The 14,725-nt window shown below is 43.9% G+C and overlaps 1 pseudogene; it reads left to right on the top strand.

Moving 5' to 3' along the window:
- Window positions 1–14,725, top strand: part of LOC119917479 — a 92,970-nt pseudogene that overhangs the window by 54,947 nt on the left and 23,298 nt on the right.

Raw genomic sequence — 14,725 nt, 5'->3', positions numbered from 1 at the left:
CCTATTGTTTCAGCTCTGCCCGCTAGAGGGGGAAGATGGGGGGGGGGGATTGATAACTAGATATATAGAGTTAAAGAGTGCGAGGACAGATGAGTAGAAATAGACTAAGAACACAAAAGGCCGTCTGTACAAGTGTCAGACATTCATCTGTCTGGCTGCATTTGAGGCAATATGGACAGCACAGCAAAGATTTTTGCCCTCAAGACACACACATTCACACACACACATATTAGGCCTGCCAGTTGTGACCTGTAGTCTAGAATGTAGGGCATCCGCATTGTTAAAGATAAACATGTATTTTCTGAACTGCTTTTCCTGCTCAGGGTCACAGGGGCCTAGAGCCTGTCCCAGCATTCATTGGGTATTCGTCCATCAGGGTGAACGCTTGTGTAGACTACATTTACACCTGGTATTAACATGCCGTATCCAGCTTTGTTATGTAGATAGGTTACGATATCTGATCACAGGCCTTTGCATTTACACCTGGTATGTTCACTTGAAGAACTGGACACCTGGAGAGTTAGGTTATCTCAATTCTGCCTCCATTGTGAACCAAAGTGAATGTGCAAATTAGGTTGGAAGAGCTGTCAGGCAAATGAGGTCCGAGGTCTAGAGAAACCATGCAGCATATTCTACCGATAAAGACTATCAAAGGCATTCATTCTGTACTTTCTGTTGCCCTGGCCACTTGGAAAACATTATTTATACTGTTAAGAGGTGATTATTATTCCTTTGTTGAGGAAAGGGTCACATAGCAGAAAGCACCTTTGTCCCACCAAAGCGTCGATTTTTCGTTCATCATACTGCTTTTGGAGACCTTGTTATTAAAGTGATCATACATGAGATGTTGTTTAAAGTCTGTGACGGTGCATTGCATAGGGTTAAAGCAAGGGAAAACATGCAAACTCGACAGAGAAAGAGCCAACTTGGCCGTTGGAGTCAAACCCAGGACATTTTTGCTGTGAGGTCATAGTGCTAACCACTGAGCCCCTGTGCAAAGAAAAACACAAATCCACCTTATATGATGAAGACAAAAGTAAAACATCTGTGCAGCCATAATCAGTAACTGACCTTGCGTCTGATTACACTTGACCTGCGTTTCCACATTTTGGAGACGCAAATAAGGAAGACGAGGAAGCAGTTAAGACAACTAAAACACAGTTAATATGTCCTTGTCTTTGCCAAGTCCCGACTTTTTGCACGATCATTTGAGGGACAGAGGGACACTGTCAAAATGCTGTCAAATTCTGTGACATATGACTGAAAAGGTCTTTCCTTTGGGGGAAGCCTTTGAAGTCTGTTTGACCAAATCATGCCTCATTACTACTGTATATGTCATCGTGTTCCTGCAGCTCATCCAATCATGCAGTCAGATAGAACATTTCTTTAAGGAGGGTACATGATTATCTCTTTTGCCCTTAATTACACATTTCTTCCTCTTTTTGCTCTTAACTATGACAATTTATACTATACAATTTATTTTGTACCATGCAGAACTTTTTTGAGTTTGTCCAAAGATAAATGTAGCAACCTGTTCTTGTTTAATGACTGGTTGCTTTTAGGATGTTAAGTCCTCACTTTTGTCTGTATGTTTGACATTATAGAGAAAAAACTAATTGAGAAAGGAATATTGAAAACAGTCACTAGTTACAGCCTGAGTGAAAATATTTCCTCCTAAATAACTATTTGTCTGTGTGTGTTGCAGCCTGAGAACCTCCTCCTGGCTAGTAAGATGAAGGGAGCAGCAGTGAAGCTGGCAGACTTTGGTCTAGCCATCGAGGTGCAGGGGGACCAACAGGCATGGTTTGGTAAGAAAAAACACTCTAATAACAATGTGAATTTTTAACCTTATTCTCTGTATTTTTCAGCAATTCAATTTATCTATTTTGCACCACATCAAAACAGAGATTATCTCGGGTACATTTTCATATAGAGCAGGTCTAGGCCGTACTTATTACGCCAAGTGCTTGGAAAACCATGAGCAAGCTCTTGGCGACAGTGACAAGGAAAAACTCCCTTTTCACAGGCAGAAATGTCTCGGGTTACGTATGTAACGCTTGTTCCCCAAGAAGGGTAACAAGCGTTACAGTTATTGCAGGTAGCATTACGGTATATAAGCACGCTGGCACACAGGACACATTAGCCCTTTTCTATGAAGCAAGGCACTCCAGGTGGGGTGAGGTGTGACGGACCAACGCAGTGTCTCGTTCCCCTTCTCGGGGAACAAAGGTTACATACGTAACCCGAGACATTCCCCTTCGAGGGAACTCGAACTGCGTCGGTGACGACACTATGGGAACGAGATACCCACTTAGGCCGCGCCGAAACCCCGCCTGCCCCCAGCGTGCAGAACCCGACGGCACGACTAGGAGGAGAGCGCACGGGTGCCAGGTGCAGAAGGAAGGTCCAGACTGTAAAAGGGGTTCGAAGGGGGCCTCAGCCAGCGCTTCACTGCCAGGTCCCAGGTGGGAACCCTGGAACGCGTCACGGGTCTCATCCTCCTGGGTCCACGGAGGAAGCACACGACCAGTGGAAGCCTCCCCAAGGGCCCATCACTCAGAGGGGCGTGGAATGCTGCAATGGCAGCCACATACACTTTGAGCGTGGACGGGGACAGGCCGGCGGAGAAACGGTGCTGGAGGAACTCCAGTATCACAATTACCGAGCAGGTAATTGGGTCCACCGCCCGTTCTCTGCACCAGGTGGTGAACACATTCCACTTTAGGCCGTACATCCTTCTCGTGGACGGGGCTCTGGAGCTGAGCAGCGTCTCGACTGCTCCTGTCGTCAGGCCCGCCTCCAGGAACTGCGCCCCCTCAGGGGCCAGACCCATAGCTGCCACAGGGCGGGGTGCGGGTGAAAGATCTGGCCCTCTGCATGGGACAGCAGGTCTCTCCTCAGAGGGACCTGCCAGGGCAGGCCCTCGAGGAGCGATATTAAATCCGAGAACCACACTCGTGCCGGCCAAAACGGGGCTACTAATAGTAGACTGACGCCGTCCTGGTGGACCCGCTCCAGAACCCCCGGGAGCAGAGCGACTGGGGGAAACGCATACAGACGCAGCCTCGGCCACGTCTGCACCATGGCATCCAGCCCCGCTACTCGACCACCTCGGGGTGGAATCTCCATTCCCCGGGCCTCAGCCCCTGTCTCGACAGCAGGTCTGCTCCCTGATTCTGGGTCCCAGGGATGTACATCGCTCTGAGGGACAGCGGTCTCTGCTGGGACCACAGGAGGATCTGATGTGCCAGTTTGCGGGCGTGAGCGCAGACCCCCCTGGTGATTCAAATAGGCCACCACTGCCGTGGCCGTTGTCGGTTCTGACAAGGATGTGGCGACCGCGGAGAGCGGGCAGAAAACTCCTCAGAGCTCTGAATACCGCCAACATTTCCAGGCAATTTATGTGCCAGGAGAAATGATGCTCCTCCCAGGAGCCTATCGCAAAGCGGCCGTCCATGACTGCGCCCCATCCCGCGAGTGAGGCGTCTATCGTGACAACCCAATCCTCGGAACTGATGATGGCGGGGATGGTGAGCATCCTGAACTTCTCTCTCCTCAGAGATGGGTTCAGGGACCGCAGATCCAAAATCGGACGCAACCCATCCGTCCTTCTTGGGAACTATGAAGTACCGGCTGTTGAACCCGGACTCCCTGACTGGCGGGAAAATAAGCTCTCTGGCCCCGTTTCCAGCAGGGAACGAACTTCTTGTCCCAACACCTGGCTCTGCCCCACGTGCACTGCAGTCCAGACCACCCCGTTGAACTTCTGCGGGGGGTGGACCCGGAACTGCAGCCTGTAGCCATCCACTACGGTGCACAGGACCCACGGGGAAATGTTTGCAAGGCTCCGCCATGCTTCTACAAAATCCGCTAAGGGAACCAACCCCTCGGGGCTGGTGGCTGGTGTTATGTGTAGGTCCCCGGTGGCACCCTGAAGCGGAGAGCCGCTAGTGAAACTCACCGGCGACCCACGGTGTGTGAGCCCGATCTCTTCCCCGAGCCCGCCGAGACTGAATGATGGTCCTCAGGCCCGTCTTCTCGAGGGGCTGTGGGCAAGAGCGTCGCCTCGCGTCCCAGGTTTGTTGAGAGGGACTACGGGAAGCGACGCTTCGCTTCTGGCTCCGGCGGTAGGAGCTAGCCGAGGGCTGAGCTCGTCTCTCTTCAGCCGTCACCGTCCTGGACCCAGACCGGCGGGGGAGATATTGCTCAAACACCTTTTCCTGCCTTTGGCATGCTGAAACCTGCTGACGACAGCATCCACTGCCTCACCAAACAGGCCAGTAGGAGAGAGGGGCACATCGAGGAGAAAAGCCTTCTCCTTCCCCTGGATGCCTGTGAGGTTGAACCACAGATGGCGTTCCGTAGCTACTGGAACGGGCTGTCTCCTCGGTAACACGGAGTGTTAAGTCCGTAGTTCTACGGAGCTCAGTCAGGTCCTCCTCAGAGGGACCTCCCCCTAGGTCACAGTCTTTGAGAAGATCGGCCTGGTACGCCTGTAAGGTGGCCATGGTGTGCAGGCTTGCACCAGCTCGACCCGCTGCCATGTACGCCTTGCCCACCAAAGCGGATGTTGTCCGACACAGCTTGGTGGGGAGCGCCGGCGTCTGAAGGAATGAAGCGAGGGTGGGAGAAAGATAGCTCGCGAGTGCTTCCTCCACCTGAGGCATCGTTCCAACGCCGTGCTGCTTAGTTTCTGTCACGCTGCTGTAGTCCAGCAGAGGGGACGCAGTCGGCCGTGCAGGGCAGCTCTCTTTTTTTTTTTTTTTTTTTTTCCTCGGTCTGTTCCATGATTTACACAATGAGTTGTGTAAATCAGGAAAGAATGGCGAGGATCGACGCGGGGGTGGCGCTCGGGCTGCAGAAAGCTCATTGAGGTTACTGCCGGCCCGCGGCTCCTGCACGGACTGATGACGTCGGCCCAGCTCCGGGAAGTCATCCTCCATGATACTAAGCACGTCTAGCTCCTCAGAATCAGACTGTGCAAGCCTCTCTAAACTCATACCTCGGGCGGGAGAAGCCGAGAAACGGGCTCCGAACGGGGAAGAGAGGAGGCGGAGTCAGCAGACGAGGACTGGAAAAAGGCCTCAGCCGTCCCGACGCCCTTGGAGATATTACGCTGCGATCCCCATGACCGTAGCTGCAACGCCTCAGCAACCGCGGGGCCTGAGCCACGGGGAGAGCGCATCCGACCGTCTTCCGAAAGAGAGCCGCACGAGACCTCAGCACCCTCAGGGACTGGGCCTCGCCATGGCCGCAGGCAGCCCCCTCGAGAGCTGCCTGGGCGTGCGACATCCCCAGACAGGAACACACATCTCATGAGTCTCCCCAGCCGCTATGTAGCGTGGGCATGGAAAAACACATTGTCGGAACTGATTACCAGACATGGTACTCTACTGCTTCGTCAGGATTTCCAGGTAAGACAACAACTTTCTCGATAGTGGAGCTTCTGAAGTGCCTGCTGAAGGCTAATGTGTCCTGTGTGCCGGCGTGCTTATATACCCCTCCGGTTACGCCGTCACACGCTACCGTTCTAGCAACACCAATAGGATTGGAGTAGTTTCATTCATAGTTCAGCCCTGCCACGCCCAGAGGCGTTCCCATAGTGTCGTCACCGACGCAATTCGAGTTCCCTCGAAGGGGAACCTCGAGCACAACAAGGCTCTAGGTGTTTGCTTCACCGTCACTGCTTGAGAAAATAATAAAGTATTAAATTAGTAGTGAGAGTTTGGGTTTCAGCATATTATGATAATAATATGCTCTGGTTTTAATACTGTGTAAGAGAAAAGCAATACATAATACTAGAACTAAATCAAAATGCCCTGAGGGAAATGAATACGGGACACTTATTTTAATTTTTTGACTTTGAAAAACAATTTCATGTGTTAAGAACATGTTAAATTGTTGCATTTTAGTCAACTGTGGTGTCTATAATACAGTTGTATTTATGTATTGGGTATAGAGAAGGACAAATGTTAAGATAATGTCTTTATGCTCATTTGTCACATAGTCACTGCAAATGAAAAACGTTTTGTAACACTTTATCCAGAGATCTGAAAGGCTTATGAAATAGTACTCTTGCTCAAATCATGCGGTAATCAAAAAGAAAACTGTATATTATTCATCATCGTCATAAAAGCAACCATTTTCATAGAGTTCATGGCAAATTTCACAGAAGTATGTTTGCATTTTTGCAGGTTTTGCAGGAACTCCTGGTTATCTGTCCCCGGAGGTGTTAAGAAAGGACCCGTATGGCAAGCCAGTGGACATATGGGCATGTGGTCAGTTAGTCTTTTCTGTCTTTTTGTATGTGTATATGTTGCTGCATTCATATACTCATCAGGAAAATTATGCATCTGAAAGTACATTTACATGGTTTTGTATAAGTTTTATATGCAGTATATTTATTTAGTGTGTGTATTTTGTGTGTGTGTCAGGTGTAATCCTGTACATCTTGCTGGTGGGCTACCCTCCCTTTTGGGATGAGGACCAACACAAACTGTACCAACAAATCAAGGCTGGTGCTTATGATGTGAGTAATTCTCTTTTGTGTTCTTGTAGTTACCTTCCTCTACATCTGTACATTTGAGCTGCATGTGTGTTGCTTGTGTGCAATTCTCCTGGATACACTTAAAATAACCATGATATGTATTGTAATTGTAGTTCTGGAAGCACAAGCTGAGCTCTGTAACTCCACTACACACAGCATTTACATATTATGAGGTTATGAAGTTGATATGGCAAAAGTGTTAGCAAACAGTTGCTTATTTACACATCTAGCAGACACAGAGCAATATTAGCATTAATGTGGAGTCGAATGTGTGTGGCGAAGGTAAGTGTGATACTATCCTTTGGTAAATACCAACTGTATAAATATATTAGTTATTAAATGCTCCACTATGTTCACCAGCTAGTGCCTAGTCACTTTGTCTATCTGACATTTGGTGCTGATCAGGTAGTTCAGGGCTACAGACTAACTTTTTTCCACTAGCAGTACTGGGGTGCTCCCTACTTAAGATTAATAACCAGCTAATAAATGCTGGTTAAAAAATATTGAGGGGGAAGGACCTACCTGAAACCTCAGCAGCTCACATGGTAAATTCAGTATAATATACTTTTCCACAGCACTGAAACTATCAGTACAGCAACGTTTTCATACTCTTACATGCATAGTTACTTGGTTTCTTCTTTGCTGTACTCCTGATCAATGTTGAGTTACCATCAACAAAACTCAACTCTTTATGTTGATTGTTCACATTAGCCTACATGTAAAAAGAAAGCTGCAATTAGGCTCGGCCAGTATCTATTTTTTCATACCTTCTTGACATTTCACCAGAGTATATGATGGCATTTGTGTAAAACAAACAAACAATAAAAAAGCTGCTTGCTACTTGGCTTAGAGTAAATACTTATGGCTCATAGAATAATGGATAGATAGCAAATGAGCACCCTTCTTCAATTGATTCTTGCTGGAGGACCCAATGACATTTGTTGCTGCGGAGGATACCGACACATCAGTGGGCTGAACGGTGCTGATGTGCACACAGCTTTGTCCCACAATACTCCCCGAACAGGGGGCAGAGGCATTTTTGCTAGTCCTGTAACGTTATCCCCATTACTCGCCGTCGCCCTCGAGTAGCTCTTTTATTTGTGTGCAGTGAGTGTGTGTGGTTGAGGGAGAGAGCAGTGAAGTTTAGCAGTTAATGTACAGTGTTAGGTTACAGTTTGTCAGCGAATAAAGGCTGCAGCTTTTCAAGATCAAAGTAAAGTAAAGTTTTGAGTTTGCATTAACTGGGGGGAAATAAGAAATAAAGACTTGGCTCCCTCTGCCACTGAGGTAAATAGTGGCCACTATTTTTACAATTTACAATAGTAATTTGATCCATTATTTATATAACATATTGATTAAGGCGATTTATTTTATAAAGGATTAATGGAGCTATTTTTTGCGTGCTCACCCCAGGATGATTGACTGAGCATGTGTTTTGCACATTTTTAGTTGAAGATGAGAGATGAGAAGTTAAGGATCGTAGAGTCTGTAAGAGAGCTCCATCATTGTTCCTGAAAGTTGAATTCTAATACATAACCTTAGTCATAAATTATTTAATTGGGGAATATAAGCACAGAGCCTCGAGATGAGCCCTACAGGACACCTTCAATTCAAGTCTCATTATATTAACAAACTGTATTCAGTCGTACAAGCAATTTAGAAATTTAGTTTAATTTTTTAATTGCTTGCTACTTGTTATTGCATGATCTTGCTGTAGAAAAAAAAGTGAGCAATAGGCTTATTTATCAGATCTTGTCATAGTCCTCTGGGAGATTGGAATTTATTACCCGTATTAATTTCCGTAATTGGAAGCAACCACATCTAATGGATGTGCATAATATGAGCGTTGATATGAAGTGACATGCACATGTAATAATGTGCACTTCTTCATCACTGTCATGCAAATACCTTGAATCTCATATTTTCCCTTATTGTCAGTAAGTGACAGCTGACACTTTAATATTTGAAGTAAATGTCTCTTGACAGCTTGCTATGTTTGCATGCACTTTATGCTACTTGAATGGAGGGATGAGGGTAACAGCTATGGGTGACGGAAGTGAGAGAAACTACACTGACTTTGAAAACTCCACCAGTTACTACTGAAGGGCTCCATGTATTGACTTAGCTAAAAATCACTTTTACTTTTTCAATACAATCAAATATTTTTTTTGTTTGTGTGTCATACTGTTGATATGGCCATCTAAAGAGAAATCTTTGCACTGTTCTACATACTATGCATGTTCCAAACTACATAAAATAAAATATATATATAATATAGTTTTATAAAATAACAACCACAATAGAGTAACAATAAAGCTACTGTATATATACACAACACATTTCTTTCTTATTGTCACTGTATTGTCCAGATAATCTGACAGATGGACAGATTTACTAAGAAAACAAACATGAACTGTGGTTTCCTCAGAGTTTGTGTTCGCAATCTGCGTGTATTCAGTAACTAAACATCATAAAGTGATGATAAAATATTTTGTATAAGTATTAGTACACTAGGAAGTGAAAAGGAGATGAATGGGGTGAAATAAGACACGTTTAAAAATGCACATAATATTCACAATGAGGAGAGAGATTTGGAGCAGCAGTTCTAGCAGTTGATAATGATAATTGCAGCCTGTAGTAGTTTTACACTTCATTAGTGGTCACACACACAAAGAACATAGACCAAAACTCCCTGTCCGCAGTAATCAGATAGTGTTCAATCATTAATGACGTCTTTATTGAATGCACGTTTCTTTTCATGACCACAGCCTCCTTTGTGGCTCGTGTAAATCCGATGTTTTATGCCCGGTCCTCAGAGGTGGAGAATGTTCCCAGCAAAACTGACAGTTGCGTGACCTTACTAAATTCACCGCAATACATAACCAACCCCTGTCTCCTGCTGGTATTTGGTCATACCTTCTCTAAATGCATATGCAATGATTACACAGAGGTACCTTTTGGAAACACTCTCACAAATGACAAGCAGACTGTGACTCTAGCCTGCTAGAGTAGGTTTTTGACAGTTTATCAATACAGCACGTGTTTGGGGTAGAATATCACATCTGTACCTGGAAAAACTGGCACTAAATCCTTAATACCGTGAATCTGGCTGGTCCATATAAGTACATATGTGTGCATATGTATGTGTGTTAAACCAGTTGTTCCATGATAGCATGTTAAATGACAGCATATACAGTGATAGATATTCCTAACATTTCTTCCTCTTTATCTCCCTCTTTCAGTTTCCTTCTCCCGAGTGGGACACTGTGACTCCCGAGGCCAAGAATCTGATCAATCAGATGTTAACAATTAACCCTGCCAAAAGGATCACTGCCGACCAGGCCCTCAAGCATCCCTGGGTCTGCGTAAGTCACACTCTTCGTCTTTTAAAGTACTGGTGTGGATGATCATGCCATCGTCCAATAAATTATCTCACAGGATTTTACTATCTACCTCATTAAGCAGTTATACATTGACTCAATTTGGGAATACTTTGGCAGGACACCATGACCAGGAGCTCTATCACACACACATACTCCTGGAGTTACATTGTAAAATATGTGAAGCGTTTCATTTTTGGCACTGCTTTTCAAAACAACAAGTAGTCCAGTGTTAAAATCATGTATTGTTAAACAGAGACCTGCAATAGGACTACATGTAAGAACTTTAGACAACACTATACATTTTACCGTGACCACAGAAAATATGTGGTTCTGATTGTCTGGCATAAAAGACGTTTAACAGGATATACATAGTTCCAGTCAGTAATTTGACCAGTGAACTAAACACGTGCACAAGAAATATAGAATTGTTGGAGAAGCTGCTGGTACTGGAAATACTTTTCCTCACTCTTAATTTCAATTTCAAAATGTTCTATTAATTATATCCTTATTGTTGCACTATATAGAAAAACGAGTATATCCTGGGTAATAAAATTATCATATAGGTTGATTTTATGGCCATCAGTTTTAATTGTTCAAACTGTTTTGTTTCTCATAAATAATTGTTTGCCGTCAGTTTGGCTCTAAATACTGCAATACCAATGAGCCTCAGACCATGAGAAGAAACCATGCGAATTCAAAATGGTTCATTGTTGTAGCTGTAAACAGAACATGGCGCAGTAGTCGAATTCATCCAAAATTTGTGATTAAATGTTTCCTACCGAAATACACCTGGGGAGTCATAGTTAACTTCTCACCATACTTTTTTTATGCTCATAGGCTTGTACCTTTTGACTTTTTTTCAAAGACCCAGATATTTTCTAAAGCAGCTGTTAATCTTTGCACTGATGATTCATGCCTTTCCGAGCTGAAGACGTGCTCAATCTTGAGTCATGTAACTCTATTACACTGCCCGGATCCAAAGCAGCTACATTTGCTACTTGCTAACAATGAAGTTAGAAGTGCTAAACTGACAATAAACACACTTGACGATTATTTAAAGTAGGTGGTCATGGCACAGTAATATGCTACTGGGAGTTGTCCTAATAATGGACTTAGCTGAAGAAACGGGATGCAAAGTTTGTGTTCTTTGCCTCCACCTTGTGCATTATCGTCATTTATTAGGACTCCTTGTCATTTTCTGTTGTAGTGAACACAGTGCCTTCCCACAGTACAATGACATTGTGTTACAGTGAAGTTAGATTTATGTATAATGTTGTTTTACATACAGCAACGCTCTACTGTGGCCTCCATGATGCACCGTCAAGAGACTGTAGAGTGTCTGCGCAAGTTCAACGCCAGGAGGAAACTTAAAGTGAGTGTGCACACAGTCTCACACACATACATATATGTGATACAAATCTGTATAACATTGATTTTTGTCTCTCTCTAGGGAGCTATCCTCACAACGATGCTGGTGTCCAGGAACTTTTCAGGTGAGCTTTGGCAGTGATACTAATTATACATCAAGAGACAACTGTTTGATTTGGTCCATAGAATTTAAACAGGGCCCAGGGCTGTATGATGATACATATTTGAATGAAGCCATACAAAGAAAGCACCTGGATGTAGAGAAACTGAGCTGTTTTGTGACAAAAAAAAAAAATTGTTTTATTGTTATATCTAATAATAAAGAGATTTCAATACACTTCATAGGTAATCACTTTTTCCTGATCTGATATCTCAAAGAGGCCAAATGATACGAATCGCTGTTGTTCTGCTACTTTGCTACTTTTCTTTGGCCTGAATGTAGTTCCCTTAACCGCACATTTTTATTCCCGTTCACATTTGCTTGTCAGCTCTGTGTCTGCAGTATTGATTTCTCACTTCAAGGGTTTGTCTTGGATTTCCTCCTCAAAGCAGTTTGATCACTAAAACATAGTGCACTTAAGAGCACCCAATTTGCGGGCTAGATGATGGCCTAGCAAGCTAATGCATTAATACAATTTGCCCTGTGTTTATATGCTTTCATGTAAGTAAAGCAGCTCATGTGGATTACAGCCAACTTTAACTGGTCAAGATCAGTCTAGACTGAAAAAAGCAGACGAGCCAGACCTCTGATTTGATTTATACATTATACTTAGGCATGTTTATCAAGTTAATATGCACAGAAACAAGATTAGTAATTGTCGGGGAACAGGTATTTTGGTGCTGAGAAGATTTCCTGTTTGCTCCTTCACTTCCTTATAAAAAGGAGTCTGGTATCAGAGAAAATCTTGTCTTTACTGTTAAAATGTCAAATGGTGAGCAGCTCAATCGGTGGCGCAGGATCAGTAAGGCAAGGCAAGTTTATTTGTATAGCACATTACAACAACAAGGTAATTCAAAGTGCTTTGCACAAAACATAAAAGCAACAGGGAAATATAAAAAAGTGAAATAGAAAACAAAAACAGGCAGGTCTCCCACCTTTGCTTATTATACTCCTCTGATTGTAAGCCCGCTTGATCCCAACACTTTCTGGAAACCTGTCGTTCTTGTTTAACACACTAAAGTTTATTAAACATTAAGAAATCCAGAAAATTAAAGACTTTAGAGGCTCTCTCCCACCTGTGCCTCCACATTGAATCCCTCTCTGTCCAATAGTGGGACGGCAGCATACCAGCCCTGCCGCTACCACCAGCACAGCCGCAATGGCACAGGAAGGTACGTCTGCTTGAGGGGGCGTTGGAGTCGTGCACTGCCAACTTTGTACTCAGGCTATTGGCATGTGGCCTGGGCTGCTTGAACCCCTCCACCTGCTGCCATGGTCGTCATTGCACTGGGGCATCTTACACACACAAACACACAAACATTTAAATGGAAACCACAAACGAAGCTCAGCTCTTGACCTTTCAGTGCTGCTGCATGTTTTGACACTCTAATGAACAGAGCTCCTCTCCAAGACTGGCTATTTAATTTCCTGTGTCAAACACAACAGCCATTTAACTGATACCCCACATGACCCTCTGACCTTCGTTCAACTACCGCAGCTGCCACCCAGAAAAGCTCTGTTTACACATCTCTGCATTACTACTGGTGCACGCTGCATATATTTTCCTCTGCAGCACAACCATTTAACCTTTTATATCACAAATATAAATAGACACGGCAGCATTCAACATCCGTGACACTCCCTGTTTTGCCTCCTTTGAATTGGTTTGTATCCACAGTACTCAGCGGATGCCCAATCGATGCCTGCCTGTGCTCGCTGCAACCTTCCCTCCGCATGGCTCTGGCACTAACAGCCAGCCAAGCATGTGTATGAGTGCACAGTACAGTACAGTACAGTATGCCAACCTGCATGGGAAGCTGGTTAAACACAATGCACAGTGTCTTTTGTTATTTTCCTTTGTCTCCTCTCTCCTGTCTGCTCTGTTGTTTTTGTGTGAACAGACAAAACCACAAAAAACCTAAAGGCATCAGTATGCTTCAAACAAACTGTGTATAGGATTGTCAAACAGCGTCTGAAACAAAACTCCAGCACACTTGTGGCACAAAAAAACTAAACATTATTATGAGACCAGTGTGTGCATCAGGGTCATCGTCATACAACACATTACAAAGGTGATGTTAATAACATTAATATGAGGGCTCAATGGGGTATTCACTCACAGTTAGATTTCTAAACTGGTACAGAGGTCAGGGTTATGCCTAATGATAGATATGGGTGATGCCATTTCTGGTTATAATTTGGATTAAGTGGAAGGCTTCACCCAAAATTGGCCTCTTTAGTGTTTTACACTGTGCTATCTATAATAATATAATCTATAATTAGTGTAAAAAGCTAATAAATAAAGTAAAAGAGAACCAGCATTAAGATACATTATAAAAACAAACAAATAAAGGACTATTTACTCTACAGTAAAATATAATAATACAAATAGACCTTTTGAGATAAAAAAAAAAAATAATCCTCAAAAATCATTCTCTCTCTGTTATTCAGAGAAAATTGATATTACCACCAATTTTTTTATGGCTGTGCTTATTGACTTGTATACCTATACAGTTTAATTTAATTTAAGTTTTTTGCAACAGGACTAGTTACATAATTCCTAATGATGGAGCTCCAATGTTCTTTGGTATGCTCCTATAGAGAACTGGATGTCTCACCTCTGTATAATGGCAGATTAAACAGGTTCAACACTTACAGTTGCCTTGAAGAGGTTTATGCTTATAGCCCTTTTAAAGCAACACAGATGCCCACTTTCTTACTTTGTATGATTCATCGCATCTCATCCCTCCCAATGACAGCAGGCTTTTAGCCGTCGTACAGACTAGTTTCTATTAGGGCTGTCGCAGTGAAGTAATTTCCACCACGGAAATTGGTGTATTCTCCGGAGCGTCCAGCTCCTCCATGGCCTTCACCATTTTGGGGGTCAACAGCGCGGTATGCGGTATTATCGCTGGCCTTAAAACCCACCTTTTTAGGAGAGCTTTTGATTGAACTCTTGCCATTTTCCCTTTGCCTTAGGCTATTGATTCTGCTTGTATTTGTCATGCTCTCTGTGTATTTTTATTTTTAGCACTTTGGGATTTGCTTAAATATAAAGTGCATTACAAATTAAATTTATTATTATTCATCAATTGAGTAATTTGGTGCCATATAGCTGAGTAAGAGTGTCTGTGTCTGTCACCCTACTGCGCAGCAAGCCGCTAACAGCAGTTTCATGGTCTGATTAAGCTATCTGCTGTGTGCTAGTCAACAACATTGGCAAGCAAACACCTTTTTGTAGTTTGACCACGTCTTTTTCACACGTAA

Source organism: Micropterus salmoides, unplaced genomic scaffold (genome assembly GCF_014851395.1).
Source record: "Micropterus salmoides isolate LMB-PRFRI ecotype aquatic unplaced genomic scaffold, ASM1485139v1 Ms_hic_scaffold_22, whole genome shotgun sequence".
In the NCBI taxonomy this organism is placed as follows: domain Eukaryota; kingdom Metazoa; phylum Chordata; class Actinopteri; order Centrarchiformes; family Centrarchidae; genus Micropterus; species Micropterus salmoides.
Note: the sequence above shows the minus strand (reverse complement) of the source record. Positions and strands in the feature narration are given on the sequence as shown.